A 13649-nucleotide genomic window follows, 5' to 3' on the forward strand; every position below is an offset into this window, starting at 1 on the left:
GGACACCATTATTTGCACTTCACACGCCAACAAATTATAACGCGCACAGCTTAGCTGCGAACGAAGGCATTCTATGCAAACTTATGGTCTGTCGCCATTATGCGATAGCGATGACATTGTTTCTGACTCTTCTCATGGGAAGCTGTTGCGAAAGTGGTTTTGGTTTCATTCTGACGCGCAGGCAATTTCGTGACTTTTGTTCATCGGTAAAAAGATGCGCGTTGGATTCAATATTTTTATAAAGATTTGCTCGCACCTCCTCCAACTAGGTAAGGCTGCCATTAGCTGCCACTGGCAAGAATAATTTAACCTACCTTCCTTGCAGAGGCAAAAGGTCATACCCCGGGCTTATTCAGGCGGTCTGAACCCATTTTTTGGGCAAGGCTTAGTGTCCCTGCCAATAATCTTAGTTTTTAGATCATACGACAGCTTTAATGGTCCTGTAATAGAGGTTCCACTGATTAGGGGAGAAGTGCGTGACGAATATCTTGAAATTTGCTTAGATTGTGTTCTGTGGCAATGTCTCATGATAATGCGTGCCACTCTGTTACTGTGCGTGGCAAAAATGAACGAGCATAATGTGAAAACAGGCAGTTTATGTGCAACTTTACATGTATAACCGGAAGAGAACTTTTCCAAACTGAAGCTGACGACGCGTGAAATAAATAATGCTACAGTCGAAATGAAAGTAGCATAGGTTAAAACAATTGAACGTAAAATAACGCTAAACCCAAAGGAATTTTGAAAGTATATCAAACGAAACAAGAAATACACTTTAATTCCCGCTTTGACCAGCGGAGATATCACCTCTTAAGAGCAACGCGGCAGAAAAGGCTAAGTTGTTTAATTTATATTTTACGTCAGTGTTCTCACCCGCTACTGACTTCCAAAAAGACTTGAAATTGTTGATACACGAATCCACGTCCATGCCTGATGTAGTACCTGAAGCTTGTGGCAGTGAATTACTACTTACAGATCGAGATTGTGCAAAAGCAGTAGGTCCTGATTGCTTGCCCAATTTTATGTTGAAGTCTTGTTCCCATGCAGTGTCTATGTACTTGAAAGTTATTTTAAATGCTTAAAACAGAGTTCTCTTCCAACTGATTGGAAAATAGTGTTTGTTGCTCCTATACATAAACCTGGCCCGCGCAACACTGCGAATAATTACCGCCTTACCTCACTCACTTCTGTGTGCAGCAAAATACTTGAACATATTTAATATACTGTGATTGTAAAGCACATAGATAGTAGTTCCTTATTCAACTCTAACTAGCATGGATTTAGGCAAGGGCTATCATGCGTCACACAACTGATAGAGTTCACCCATGTTTTAGCAGCAGCACTGAACGACAAGTTTTCGGTCGACTGCATTTTCATCGACTCTCACAAAAGTGTTCGACGCTGTTTTGCACTGTTTATTGCTGCAAAAACTGATTAGCTTTAATATTGCATTGGTTGCTGAATATTCACATGAGAGGCAACAATATGTAGTTGTAAATGGCGAAGTCTGAAATAACTAGTGTTACGTCAGGGGTACCTCAGGGATCAGTTCTGGGACCTCTACTTTTTTTTTTATTATATCTCAATGACATTATTGAAAACAAACAATCCCATATTAAACTATTTGTAGACGACTGCATTTTATACCGTCAGGTTACCTCTGAAACTGACTGCTCCGTAATCCAAAACGCCCTATGTGCAATATACGCAGTAGTGCCAACAATGGGAAATGAAACTGAATCTTAAGAATACTGTATGCATGAGGTTCTCCAGAAAAAAAAAAAAAAAAAACAGGCGAATTTGAATACACAATAAACAGCTCTCCGATAAAAATGGTGCGCAAATATAAATACCTAGGTGTTTTCTTTTGCCCCTCTCTATCATGGAATCTGCATGTAGATTACACTGTAAATAAAGCTTGTCCCCGCCGCGGTGGTCTAGCGGCTAAGGTACTCGGCTGCTGACCCGCAAGTCGCGGGTTCGATTCCCGGCTGCGGCGGCTGCATTTCCGATGGAGGCGGAAATGTTGTAGGCCCGTGTGCTCAGATTTGGGCGCACGTTAAAGAACCCCAGGTGGTCAAAATTTCCGGAGCCCTCCACTACGGCGTCTCTCATAATCATATAGTGGTTTTGGGACGTTAAACCCCACAAATCAATCAATCAATCAAATAAAGCTTGTCAGAGCTTAGGATTCTTTGAAAACACACACGTGCTTTTACACAGCAAACCCGGGAGTTACTACACAAATCATACACGATATCAGTACTGGAGTATGCATGTTGTGTGTGGGACCCTTCAACATAATCGAATAAAGAAAGATTAGAAAAAGTTCAGTCCATGACAGCGAGATATTTGTTTAATGCACCTATGTACGACAGAAAATTCAGTGCGACAGAAGCTAAGCTGAAGTTAAAATGGAGCTCTCTGCAGCACCAAAGGACATCGTTTCGCCTGAAGCTATTGCATAGCATATTTTATTCTCAAACTCGAATTCCCTGTGACGTATATATAAGGCAGCCTCACTACATTTCCGCCCGCAAAGATCATGAACACAAAATAAGAATATAAATGCAATACATCGTTCTTCAGCGACTGTTTTTTTCCCGAGAACTATCACTCAGTGGAATCGATTTCCTCCCACAATTGTATAAACTTCTTTAACAGATGCATTCTTTTCTGCAATAACAATCATTAAATCTTTTGACCACTAAGCCCTATAGACTACGTGTGTGCGCCTGGCAGTCGCCACGATCTGTACGGTATCTTGGTTGTAAGCTATGTTGTCTTGTTTTGATGTTTCATTTGCCATTGTGCTGGACGAATGCTGCACTTTGTTTTAATTACCACGAGATTTTGATTATTTTTTGTGGTTTCTGCATTTATTTTACATATTACTTTTCTGACGTAGCTGTGTTCGGTGCAGCTGTCTATGTTCTCTGTCTTGCGAACCTGCTTCTTTTCTCTTTTTAAGGACGATAGTCTTTCTTGGGGACCTTCGACACAAAAATTTTGGTCTGTCTTTCTGTACATTTGTCTGTTTGTCCACTCTTAACAGCATCGGGTACTTGAAACGGCCGACCCCATCCGCAGCGCCCATCAATGTTGCTCAAGGTTGCGCATTCATGCTTGTGCGATTGTCAATTGAAAAGCAATTATTGCGCATGTCTGGGGCACCATAACGTGTATATATTTTGCATATGCGTCTTTTACTAGAAAAGGCATACATAAGTAATTTTAAGGACCGTAGCACTTATCACGCTGCGCTGACTATGCAACGCTTGCACGGAAAGGCGAGCGTTTCCAACACTTTGCTAAGACAAGACGGTGGTGGCACCTATCCCCCACCTTGCGTTCTACACCTTATCCCCTCCGAGATGGGCGCGCACACCGGTCTCAAAGCCACGCGCTTTGTTTTCTAAGAAAACTGCGAGGTGGCGCTGATGTCTCGTGTGTGACGTGACTTGATGCACTCGTTCACCTCCGCTGCACACTCGAGGCACTTTAACGCAGTGCCTCCTGAATACCACTCAACGATTTTCTTGTGCAGAACATCAAATAAATTCCCTCTCTCCACACGCAAGATTATCATCTTTCGACGACATTTGCAGATTAACATGCAGATACAGGGGCCAATTTTTTTTTTTTACACAAACTTCCTTCAATATTCATGTTCTATTCCTGTACCCCCCCCCCCTCTATAATGCCTGTATGGTGCTGTGGGTATTAAATAAAATAAACTTGAGCAGATAGCTGGCAGTAATTGAAAGAACTTATCAGGAAGAGGATAAAATTTATGGAACAGTGATAACCGGGAAATTTTACGGCCAAGTGCTAGATCCTCCAACTCTGCTTCCTTCATTAAAAAGGTGATGCTACTGTAACGTGAATACGGTGAAATCTTGGTATAACGAACTTCAGGTGGCCAAGGCAATAAGTTCGTTATCTTGAAAGGTGGTTGTAGTGAAACCCCAAAAATGAACCACAAGTACTTATTTTCCACCGACCAAAAACGACTTAGCTTTACAACAGTGGGTCCTTGAATCCGTTTTCCACGAGAAAAAACAAATGTACAAGTAAACCACCACCAAGAAAATGCACGGTTACATTAAAAAAGTCTGAATTTTTTATTTTTTTTATGCGTGCAGCACGAACTTTGCAGCACGAAGGCCTCCAGCTAATCCACACTACTGAGGTGCAATTCGGTTCTTTGGTCCCAACAGCCCGCTTTGCCTTCCAGTTGCTGAAGAATATCCACTTTCTCGCTCAGCGAAAACTGCTCCCGCTTCTTTGTCGCAAGCAGAGATGAACTTATTTGTAGTAGCACCGCGGTGCGAACGCCGACTTGCATTGCGGGCGCGATAAGTAATCACCGAAAGGAGATGAACATGACTGACAAACCAGGCCTCCCAGAGCACAGATAGAAGTCGCAAAGAAAAACCCGAACTGTCGCGGCTGTCACCACCTCTTCCAAAAAAGAAAGAAGTGCTAAAAAAGCAAATTCTTAGTGTTTCGTTTTCTGCTCCCTCGCTGTCTCAGGTTTTCCACGCCCACGCTTCTTGCTTTGCAACTCCCACTCTGCCTTGCTGAGCGCTTACCCTCCCGTGTTGCCCTTGCCCCTCGCTTTTGCTCTTGTAAACCTGCATCGTCGGCGTTTCAACATAAAGAAAGAAAAGAAAGTCGCTTTTTCGTTGTTGTTTTTTTTACCCTCAGCACCATTGCGCGTATTCTTTCACTTTCACTTTATTTCCTTAAAGACCCCACAGGGGGGGGTGTTACATAAGGGGTGGGTTGTACAACAAAGATACAAAAGCCACAGGTTAACATTGCAGATGCATTGACACACTTTGAATAAAACGTGATGGACAGGTGATTGAAACAACATCGTGGGGCAGGTCATTCCATTCTTTGGCGGCGCGGCAGAGAAATGATGCAGAAAATGTTGAGGTGCCAGGGTCGGAAGACTTGAAGTGAATGGCCAGTGCGGGGAGAAATGCGTGCGGCGGGAGCGATGTAAGGTGGTTGGTGGAGTGAGCTGTGATACAACTTGTGGTACAGTGACAACGTAGCAATTCTGTGGCGAAGGGAAAGACTTAATAGACCGGATTCATTTTTAAGGGATGAAACACTGACATCGTAAGAATAAGAAGAATGAATGAAGCGAGCGACACGATTTTGAACTGCTTCGATAGCGTTGATCAGATAAACTTGGTGAGGGCTCCAGATGGGTGATGCGTATTCTAGTTTGGACCGGATTAGCGACTGATAGGCCACAAGACGAACGTGATACGGTGAGTGACGTAGGTGACGTTTTAGAAATCCTAATGATTGGTTGGCTGATGAAATCATGTTAGTGATATGCGTTCGCCAGGAAAGATCAGGCGTTAATGTTACACCAAGATACTTATAGGATACGGCTGTTTCGACTGGCATGTTAGCAATTTCATAGGAAAATTGGAGTGGGTTTTTGCGGCGGTGGAAGGAAACTAATTTGCATTTGTTAGGATTAAGGGTCATAAGCCAATGGTCACACCAGTTTAATACTTCATTAAGGTCATTCTGTAGTGCTGCTTGATCAAAAGCGTTGGTTATTTTGCGGTAGATGACACAATCATCTGCAAACATACGAAGGTTGCAGGATAAATTGTTAGGTAAATCGTTAATGTAGATTAGGAACAAAAGCGGGCCAAGGACAGATCCCTGTGGCACTCCAGATCTAACAGGAAGCGAGTTAGATTTGACGTTGTTAACGAAAACAAACTGAGAGCGGTTAGTCAGAAATTGAGCAATCCAATTAAGAAGTTCAGCTGGTAGATTTATTTGAGAAAGTTTTTTGAGTAGGCGCTGGTGTGGATGGAACTTTGTCGAAAGCTTTAGTGAAGTCAAGAAAAATAGCATCAGTTTGGAGGTTACCATCGAGGTTAGCATGCAGGTCGTGAAGGAAAAGGGCTAGTTGGGTTTCGCATGAGCGGCCTTTTCGAAATCCGTGTTGAGAGGAATGAAAGAAATTGTTAGAATCAAGAAAATGCATGACATGAGTGTATATGACATGTTCCATGAGTTTGCAACACACGCTGGTTAATGATATGGGACGATAATTTAACGGGCAGTCTCTTTTACCTGTCTTGTGAACCGGAATGACCTTCCCACACTTCTAGTCGAGAGGCAGAATACCTGAGGAAAGTGACTGGGAAAACAGCAAAAACAAAAACTCGGCTGATATGTGCTTTGTGTTCTTTAACAGCTTGGATGTGATTTCGTCGGTACCCGCCAAGGATGACAGTTTCATTTTTTCTATTAAAGACAGGATACCATTGAAACCTATGTTAAAGGGTGGCATTTCAGGCAGATTAACAGAGACTAATTCTGTTTCAACGGGGTCAGATTCATTCGTAAACACAGACGAAAAGGCGGCATTGAATATATTGGCACATTCTGAACAACTTAATTCTTAACCAGTATCATTAGTAAGGGTGATGGGGGCGTGTTAGGAGGGTTTATTATTTGCCAGAAACGCTTCGGTGAATCAGCAAGAATTTTCGGAAGTTCCGTATGAAAAAATGAGTACTTGGCGTTGCGCACTTCACTTGAATATGCTTTCTTGGCAACCTCTTATTTTTCCCATGCAGAATGAGTGTTTTTATTCTTCGCAGCCCGAAAGAGGCATTTCTTCTTATTTTCAAGCCTTTTTAATGTTTTAGTAAACCAAGGTTTTTGGCGGGTAGGACGAAAGCTTATTTTAGGGATAAATTGGTCAGCTAGCTGGTTTAACTTGTTTTTGAAGATAAACCAGTTATCGTTAATGGGTCGCTCCCAGAAACCATCACGGAACGTCGGAAGAAAAACTTCAAGTTCTCGAGTGATAGCCGCGTAGTTACCCCTGTCATATAACCTAATGGTTTTAGTGCAGGCTTGGCGCATTTGAGGAACGAAGGTAAAATTAGCGTGAATGACCTTATGGTCACTTATTTCATCAAGATATGTTATAGAAGAAAGGCTCTCAGGATCAGTTGTTAAGGTTAGGTCAAGAATGTTAGCAGTATCTCGAGTAACACGTGTAGGTTGTGTTATCAACTGAGTGAGATTAAAGTTGAGGCAAACATCAAGGAAATCGTTGGCCTCCTTTGCATTGGGTGCAGATGAAGTTAGATTACACCAATCAATGTTAGGAAAATTGAAGTCCCCCAGGAGGAGGACGTGAGCATTTGGGTATTTGGTCGCAAGTTCGGCTAAAATACCATTAAGCTGGCGCGCGAAATCCGGGCTACTTTTGGGAGGCCTATAACAAACACCTAATAGTACGGACTGTGAGAAGCAAAGCGCTCGTCTGCTTTATCGTCTGCTTGCGCACTGCTCCGATGGTCGTGACAGATTTTAGAACACGAGTTCGTAGTACCGAGGCGTTGTTATTACAATGCGGAACTAAATTAAGTATCGTTATTCTGAAAACTTCAATATTCTGAAGTATATAGTAGGGAAATAATTTTACGTTGAAACTATTAGCAGTCGATACTGGATTCTTTAAAGGTTCGTTAAACTGAAAAGTTCGTTATTCTGGGGTTCGTTCTATCGAGATTTCACTGTAATCAGAAAAGGTCGCAGTTCTGGCACAAGGCCATAGCAATGAATGCGATAGGACCTCATCGGACTGTTATACGAAGTAGATTTATATGGGGCGCTTATGGTGCAGAAACCACCACATGATTATGAGAGACGTCGTAGTGGAAGGCTCCGGAAATTTCGACCACCTGGGGTTCTTTAAGGTGCACCCAAATTTGAGCACACGAACCTACAGCATTTTTGCCTCCATCAAAAATGCAGCCGCCGCAGCCGGCTGTTTACGAAGTAAGGCTAAGAAATTTAGGAACCATACGAAATATAGTGAACACGGCCAAATGTGTGTTGCGCTACAGCGTTTCTTGCATGCGCAGCAGGACGTTCTTCGTAGATCTGGGCACGTATAAGAGTCCACCTTGCTTGAGCACGACTAGAACTTCGTTGGAGCTGTTCCGCAGGTGTTTGTATGTCACAGGGCGGCATCACAAAGGCTCAACTATATACAGCGTTTTCGCTGTAGTATGTCTAGCCTTTCCTTCTTTGGTGTCTGTCAAGGAAGGATACCGGTGGCGGTAGCGAAAAGTACGATTCCAATGAACTTCACCAAAACTTCCATTTCAGATTGTCCCACACATCTGAGTGTGGGCATCGACGACGGAAGCAGCTGCATGGTGGGAGAAGCTTCTCCCTGAATTTCGGGCGTCCAATTTCTTGGACGGCCAAATTTCCAGACATGCCCGATTTTTCCGAACTCGCGGCACCGTCAAGTTCCCCATATAGGCAATGTATTAAAAAGTTCAAGATTCTGGACGTTTACAGCATTTGCAATCCAATTTTCCTTACTTTTTACCGCTAACCACAGACTTGAAGTCGCTATTGACGCCGCCATTTTGCGTTTTATCAGACCCTCGAACCCACCGTGCCACGAATGCCATACCCTCGAAACTGAAAATGCCGCAATCTAGCGCATGCCAATTCGTTACCAGCCATAGCTTAGGCCACAAGGTCTGTGCAGCCTGTGCTTTGACAGGGGGAAAAGCTATGCCGTTGACCTATGGTCTGCCGTCGGCATTCCAGCAGACTCGTGGAAACACAAAAGAATTTCAGTAGTTATTACTAAGCATGCAATGCTGATCAAGCAACCAGACTTACCCGAAATTCGTATATATTAAACCTTACAACACGAAAAATGAAAGTGCAGCAACTAAAAAAAAAATACCATAAGCGGCACTCTGCATAGCTACTAGACCACAGATGAATGAAAAAAGTTAATGTTAATATGCTGCAATGTTCAAAATGTGATTAAAATACCGCATCCAACATGAACAGCAACTCAAGACTAGAGATAACGTAATATGATAAAGCTTATCTTCATACTGAACCAATAGGGCTCCATAAAAATGTAAAAAACATGTTCCGGTCATTGAAGTGCCACAGATGACATAAAAACCGCAAGGAGATTTAATTGCGCTCGCCGCACCGTAGCTAGTCAATTAAGTGAAAAATTTTTTATTACAAAAGGAATTATATGTACACTTGACAGGTTTTCATCGTCACGGCCATGTTCCGTGTAAACTACAAGTTCGTAACATTCCCTGTGCATCGTACGTTCGACCCGCACGTAAAATTGCACAAGCGGGAGTTATGAGCGCTGCTCAAGCAGAGATTAAACAAGACGGCCGATCTCCATCGCTCGAAGGCCGCAGGTGCTACCAACCCACCGCGTGTTAGAACTGGCGTCAAATGCTCAAGCAGAGAGGAGACACGCCGCTCATCTTGAACGAGCATAAAAAGCTGCGGGGGAAGGCGGAGTAGTTAGAGCTGCAGCCGTGAACTGATTCTAATCAAGAGCATGGTTGCGATAGTTGGCGCGCGCGATATCGGCAAGCATCAGGTTTTCGTATAAGGGGGGACATGCTTTTTGTAATGAACTTTTTTGTTTCTTGTTAGATATTGATGAAAATCGGCACAGAGACTAAGAATGACCTCATAATGCTTCCATGTAAATTTCAAAGGGATATGACTAGAACTTCCTGAGGGACAAATAATTTCATCATTGAACCTCATGGAGTGACTGGAGAGTTTAAAAAGAGACATAAGAAGTTGGTAAACACTGCGTGTTAAAGTAAATGTATGCTGAAGAGGGCTGCATTTTCAAAAATTTTTTTTTTGGTACACTAAAAGTTATAGTTTATGTTTTTTCCACTGCCACTTCAATAAGCACACTTTCACTACAAAGAAGAGGCCCTGCCAAAAATTAATAAAAGCCTAAATTTCAAAAAATCAAAATGCAGCCAGCCCCCGAGCACAATTCAAGAAGCAATACAAAACAAACAAAATCAAAATTTGTCAAGTAGTTGCCGAGATATCTGCTCCACGAGCAGAGCAACATGCAAAAAAAAAGAACAGCATTGAGAAAACGAGGTGCAATGTTTTGCATCATGTTTCCATGCCTAATAGGCACCAGGGTTGTAGTCCTTAGTGTGCTTAGCGGTGCGTCGTCGCTTGGCTGTCTGCACTTTAGCCTGGCGGGCTTTTGCAGCCTTTTTTTTTTTTTCACATGGCGTCTTTTTCCGCTGCTCTGTGGCGTGCATAGCGTCCAGGCTGAAGACCAAGAGGCCCAAAGCTGGGTGAGGCGTCGAGGTTTGCTGCATTATACCTGAAAAATTTTTCACTGACTGCAGTTTCTGTAGCTATCAGTGAATCATGCTCAATGAACTAAATAACTGAGTGCAGGCTTTCAGCAGCATTCTGTGAATTTTTTTTTTTTTTGCCCGGACTTAGTTTAAGAAGCTGTGGATCTGAAAGTCGTTGGTACACAGGCAGCAGCAACGTGTCGTCCCAGGTGGTATTTAAGGGGTGGCTGTGGTTCACCTTTAGCTTCTTCAGCCCAGTGTCTGCACCAGCTATCAGGACCGTGGTCAAAGTTCGTGGTGTGGATACTGGTCAGTCGAGGTGGTGACGTAGAATGCAGCCATGACTGCTCGCTAAATATCTTTTACTTCAGCATGCCTTGGCCTTAATAGTCCGTCAATTGCTTGATCAAATTTTATGCGAAGCCACCTTTTCATCCAATAAGCTGGTCTTTCTTGCTATTTGTGACAATGGCACGCAGGGCTGTGCCTATCTTCTTTTTGACGTGATTAGTACAATTTTCTTTTTTTCGGCAGTGTAAAACTGCAAGTCTGATCCTGACACAGAGCTAAGAAAGCGCAGCTATCACCATCACAATACTATGCTCGTGTAGCGCAGGCCATTTTTATGGCAGAGAGCGCTGAAACAGTACGAGGGCAGCCTCGACTTCCACTTGGCACAAGTTTGCCTCTGTTTTTTTTGGCAAACACGCGCTATAGCCGTCTTCACCTTCTTCGAGGCACCCAGCACATCCATGACAGTAATTTGACAAAATGCTGTGAATAACTAGCCCGATGTAGATTTCAATGACTGTGCCCAGGCCGATATGGTACGCGTGTCATACACCACGTAGACATTCTTGGTTCCTTCATCCCGTGGTACACTTTGCAAACGGCTGCCACAGTGTCAGAAAACACATTTGCTGCGGCTGCTGCGCCAGCAGGCTGAAATTTTCCCTTGAGGTGCCTTTGAGAAGTCTTGTGATAAGAAAACACATTTGCTGCGGCTGCTGCGCCAGCAGGCTGAAATTTTTCCTTGAGGTGCCTTTGAGAAGTCTTGTGATGAATTCCCTTATTTGAGGCATTCACCACAGATCCAAAATTCGGACAGTGCAGTTGATCCTTTTCCAATCGTTTTTATAGCTTGCATGGTCAGAATGTTGACTTCAAATGACATTCTTTTTTATTACGCATTTTCCGCGTTTACACCGCAAGCAGTGCAAAGACCATTTTTACCACTAACCCATGCTTAGTTCCGTGCTTTAACTTGAGTCCAGGATCTTAGCAGTGTGGGCACAGAGCACTGCTCAGAAGACCCTTCAGGGCCATGCGTTGTACTATGAAAAACTCATCTTTGTCTTCCGTTTCGACGTCATCCTCGTCACCTTAGACCAACAGAGACATCTTGCGCTCTGTCGCAGACACTGCGCTTAGGCAATCCTGAACAGTTGCGGTGCGTTTGCGCGATGCCCCCACTGACACGAAATGAGGCTCTAACCGGGCCCAAATCGTGCTACTAGTGGTGCTGGTAGACCGGCTCGCATCCTTGCGCGAAGTACTTGGCTGAGCATCCGGCATGCTAACATCCCTGGGCGTGCGCGATGTCTGCAGTCTGTGCACCACAACAAACGGATGTTTCCTCAGACGACACAGAGCCCTGCTCTAGATGCATATGAACTGTTTCGCCGATGCTCGCTACTATGCTCCGTGCGTGCTTGTGGTCTGCTGCAAGTTCTCATCGTGCCGCGCGCCGTTGTCGTTGCTTGCAAAAGTGCAACAGGACTGAATTTCATTTTCGCAATCAGCGGCTTCAGCTTTGAGCACCAAATCGCTGCAAAATCTTGCGTTTCTTCCTGGACAGTCGCCAGTCATGATTGCACGCGATAATCGATTTTAACCAAGCTTGACGACGTTTCTCTCCTTTCACAAATTCCAAACTGCTATCGCAATGAGATGCAATCTCGAAACTGTTGTCGCAGCTTGACGAGATCCCAAAATCATGTCGCGACAAGTTGCAAACACGCAAAGCAAGCAACCCGTTAGCGCTGTTAGCGCGTAAAGCAGACGACCTTTGCATTGATCGTTACAAGCAATCACACGGGAGACCAATCTGGAGCCCCCGTACTATCAAGTGGCTCGCGCCGCCAATCAGTAACCGTAGGCCTTGGAACTTTCGCTTGCTGTGTGCGCTTGCTTTCACCTGGTTCAGCCGGCGTAGGCGAAAAATTTGGAGATGAAAAATCGCGCTATCCATAAAGACAAATATGATGGCGCCAGGTTACGTAGTTGTGGAAATATCGGGGCTCAAAAAATGCTGTTTTTTAGCTATTTCTGAGAAATTCATCACCTTCGCTTCGATAAAAATTTATTATGTCATTTCCAAACCATCTTTAGGGACGAAATTTTGAGATTCGATTAAAAAAAGTCACAGAATGTGAATATATGATTTTCGAAAAATTGATTTTCTGGCCAAATTTCGCGACTCCAAAGCCGTGTCCCCCCTTAACCAAGCTTCGTTAAAGGGCCACTCACCAGGCCCCATTCAAAATTTTAGTTAGACAGCGGAAGTTGTTGGGTGTCCGATGAGGAACATTTTGCCAGACAAATTTTTCGGGTCTGCTCATCACGAGCGGAGAAAACAGGTTTTTTGAAGCGGTGCGAAACGAGGATAAAAGGAGGCGAGTTTGCAACCCTTGCCGCTCCTCCGCGTAGCCTTCACAAGCCAAATCTCTTCCCCACCCTCTCCGGCATGGGACCAAGAGGTGACGTGCGCATGAGGTGCCCAAAAAAGTTCAACCCCCGAGCACAGAGTGGCGTTGCTTTGTTGACCAGCGTTATTTTGTGGTCTTCTGCCTGTTTCTGCGGGATCGTTTGGAAATGCTGGCTAAGACGCGGTAAAATAGATGAGCACAATGAGTGTGTGAACGCGCAGCAGCATTCCAAGGCGGTCGTCTGCTTCATGCTCTAACCGCGGGGACACGAACGCATGGGAAACGCCAACACATTAGCCCCGCATCTCGCTGCAATTCGCGGGAGAAAAAGGAAAAAACACACTCACATTCCCTTATTGAGTCTCATTATTTATCTAGAGTTTTATTCATCTTTCCAGGCAACAAATTAGATAAACTACGCATGCCGTGTTGAATAATTTTTGCCATATCACGTGCCACTGTCTGCAATGTCAGAGAGCAGAGTCGTCTACGTAGAGGACCAACGTCACTGCATTGCCGTGTACATAGGGCCATTCATACGCGTACGTCATGCCCTCATTCTCTAGGCGAGCTCCGGCAGAGGGGAGGGGGAGCAGCGTTCATCTTGAAATTTGACCCGTTTCCGCGGCGCATAGCGTTGCAAATTTTGGCAAACGTGATCATGAACGCCTTGTCTACACATTGCGCTTGTCAGCTCAAAATTGTCAAACCTGGTGAGTGACCCTTTAATGGGAGTCCACTGTAAATGCGG

General features: G+C 44.2%; 1 protein-coding gene across 1 annotated transcript in view; it reads right to left on the reverse strand.

Annotated features, from left to right (window-relative positions):
* Positions 1-13649, reverse strand: part of AGO1 (protein argonaute-1) — a 184763-nt gene that overhangs the window by 120908 nt on the left and 50206 nt on the right. The window lies entirely within an intron of this gene.

The sequence above is a fragment of the Rhipicephalus microplus genome, chromosome 5, assembly GCF_043290135.1.
Source record: "Rhipicephalus microplus isolate Deutch F79 chromosome 5, USDA_Rmic, whole genome shotgun sequence".
Taxonomy (NCBI): domain Eukaryota; kingdom Metazoa; phylum Arthropoda; class Arachnida; order Ixodida; family Ixodidae; genus Rhipicephalus; species Rhipicephalus microplus.